This window comes from Sinocyclocheilus grahami, unplaced genomic scaffold, assembly GCF_001515645.1.
Source record: "Sinocyclocheilus grahami isolate Dianchi unplaced genomic scaffold, SAMN03320097.WGS_v1.1 scaffold501.1, whole genome shotgun sequence".
NCBI classification, from domain to species: Eukaryota; Metazoa; Chordata; class Actinopteri; order Cypriniformes; family Cyprinidae; genus Sinocyclocheilus; species Sinocyclocheilus grahami.
The window spans coordinates 10,875-14,155 of record NW_015505680.1 but is presented as its reverse complement, the minus strand read 5'-3'; positions in this window follow the sequence as shown (position 1 = coordinate 14,155).

Sequence of the window (3,281 nt, the reverse complement as noted above, 5' to 3'; positions counted from 1 at the left end):
ATTTCAGTTCAAACAACTTGTAAAAGTGCATGTTGCATCCTATGAACCCTTCAAGGTTTGAAGTACACTACTAGTTCACATTTAAGTGCACTTCTTTTTCACAAGGTTGCTATGGATCATACCAAGAATAGTTGACCCATCATTGATAATTCTCATCATTTACTCACCCTCACGTTCCAAACGTATATGACTTCCTTTCTTCTGTGGAACACAAAAGAAAATGTTTTTGAGAAATGTCTTATCCACAATGAAAATCTATGGGTTCCAGTGTTGTTTTGAACCCCATTGACTTTCAGTATATGGACAAAAACAGCTGAAACACTAGAAACTATACACAGAACACCCTAGTAACCATTTAGTTACATGCTCAAATCCATTAATGACACTTTTTCCTGTAAGCAAATCAGTGGCTGTTTATGCGCAAATGGCATGCAGATTTCTGGTCTTTCAGGTCTGAGGTTACATTCATTCTGTCTAAGCAGGAAAGAGGAAACCCAGATAAAATGTTTTCATGAGGTCATTGTTGCATTTTGGGAGGTCTGGGTGTGGTGATGATTGACTGACACGACAGGGTGTGTGGATGAACTCAGGAGAGGTATAGTATATTGTTGGAGGAACAGGGCGGAGGTTCGGCTTTAATGTGTGGAGGGTTTGCATCTGAATTAACCCACAAGACACTTAATCATGAGCCGAAGTCTTGCACAGCAGAATTCCAAGCCAACATCAGTACTTCATCAATGATGCACAAATAAACCACATCTATCTGTTAGACTACAGCTCAACTGCACAGCGGGATAAGGATTTGTTTTATGTGCAAGCCACACGTGGATACTTGCGTTTCTTTGTTAACATGGGCATTAAGACATCAAGACCTCACTCGTGACCCTAATAAAAGCTGCAGGTTGTCGTATTTGGTGCAAGATGTCATTAATATGATTAAACTGAGAAGACAAATGAGCCGTAGTGGGTTAGTGTTGTGCAGCTCCAATGTCCCAGACCCCCTAAAGGTCCTCTTGGCTTGCCTACAAATCGAGTGTCGGGAGAGTCTAGTCAACCTTTCCAACACACACCCTAATCCAAATTACAAAGCTGGGAATTTGAGTCATCTATTCCTTCAAAAACACAGATTTTGAAGCCACCGAACACACACAGGGTCTCCATGTTCTAGATTTACAATTCTCCCAGTTGTTCAAGTTGAATTTTGTACATGACCGCTCACTCAAAAAGGGGATTTCCATTCCTGCCCATCAGAGGCTTTGTCCTCCACTGCAGGCATAACTGGATTTTGTTGATTTCGTTGGAGCTCATTGCGGTTAATTTCCACAGCAGTCCTTAATTCAGTGCTCTCTGAATGCAGTTAAGGAGTACAAAACTAAATCTGAAGCCTGACCACAAGGGGACTGAAACTCATTATGACAATAACACTGCAAGAAGCCCCCAGAAGTCCTTCACTTACGCAAGGCATTTAGCAAATAAGTGTTGATTTGGCAATTGAGTTTGCAATTGTCTGGCTGCGATTCAAATCATATTTTATGCATTACAATACTAAGAACTTGTTTGCTTGATTCATCTGTGGAAACCCATCAAAACAAGAAAAAATGTGAAGTCTGCAACAGGCTATATTAGTTAATTAAAAGCTGTGTTGGGGAGCAACAAACTCAAACTTTACATTTCTAGTAGCCTGAGAGTAGTTTAGGAATCGCATTTGGCAAAAGTCAGAATCATTCTAGTGAATTGATTCGTTCTAAATAATTCTTTCTTTTATATGTAGCTTTGGAAAATCTGAATCATTCTAGTGAGTCAATTCATCCTAAACAATTCTCTCTCAGGGTATTGGAAAACCTATAATGATTCTCATGAACCGGTTTGTTCTAAACATTCATCTCTCTCATTTGTTGCACTGAAGTCTGAATCATTCTAATTAATCGTTTTGTCCAAAACAATTCTATATCACATATGAAACGCTGGTAATCCAAATCATTCCAGTCAGTCGATTCATCCTAGACTATTCTTTCTCTTGGGGCACTGGGAAATCATTATCATTATTGTGAATCAGTTTTGTCTAAACAGTCCTCATAGTAATGCCCTAAACAACTCTCTCTCTCTCAGAGCACTGGGAAAAAAATCTGAATCTTTCTAGTGAATTCGTTCGTGGTTCGTACTAAATGATTCTCTTTCTCATATGTAATGTCGTGAAGTTATTTTTTTTTTTTTGAAAAACATGACTTAGTCTAACTCAAGACAGTTTCAAAATAGATTCCGCAACACTGACTGAAATCTATGCTTAAAAAGATGTCAGTGAGACTAGACTCTTTCAGTAATAGATGGCAAGTATTCGGTGTGTCCCTTCGTGTGTGCAAGCATTTGCTAACAGGATGTGAGGGGTACTGTATGAACAGCCCTAATCAGCAAAGAAGTAGCCCTCGTGACTCACACACACACACACACAGTAGGAAGTCATTGTAAAAAAAACACAATGCAGTCTTTATGGAGTCCAATGTGAAGAATCAGAAGAATTCAGAGGTCCCACTCATGATGACAAATGAGAGATTTATGTTCGGATAAATCTTTGAATACTGTCATACATCACTGCCTGAAATAAAAAGCAGAAATATTGATGAAGAAACTGTTCCTTACTCTGACCCTGACGAGAAATACGACTGACCCAAGGCATGTCGTTTATGAAGAGATGTCTTCATGGACTCGTAGCTTGATTGGTCATAAAGTGCACTGTATTTGAGTGGGCCTTGGTGTAACGCTCATCAACCACAGTGCTGAGAGTTTCAGCTGCAACAGGAAGCTGAATTAATGTAGTTTGTCTTCATTTAGAGTAAATGTCATCCATGGGAAGAGAGTAGAGAGAGAGAATAATGACCCGTGTTGTGACAGAAAAAGCTCCACATTTTCAGACTGTGATGTAAACTACTGTCACAACGGCTAACCTACTGCGTTCAAAGTCTCAAACTGAGAGGAAACTGAAATGACAAGAAGGGTCAAGTACAGGAATCCAAGGACATACATCTTATATTCTGAACCACAAGGGGCACATTTGCCACAAAGCAGCATTACACCACTTAATAAACCTATGATAGAAAGCAATAGAAATCTTTTCCCATGGTAAGTATGTGGTGATATGTATTTTTATACAGAGGTCAGATGGTCAAAAATTGTTATGTAATTGTTAAAAATAGTTACTTATTTATTTTGTGGGCTATAATGTATTTGTAACTATGTGACAACTCTGGTGAAAAAGTACACTTTATCATACTTAAAAAAAAAAA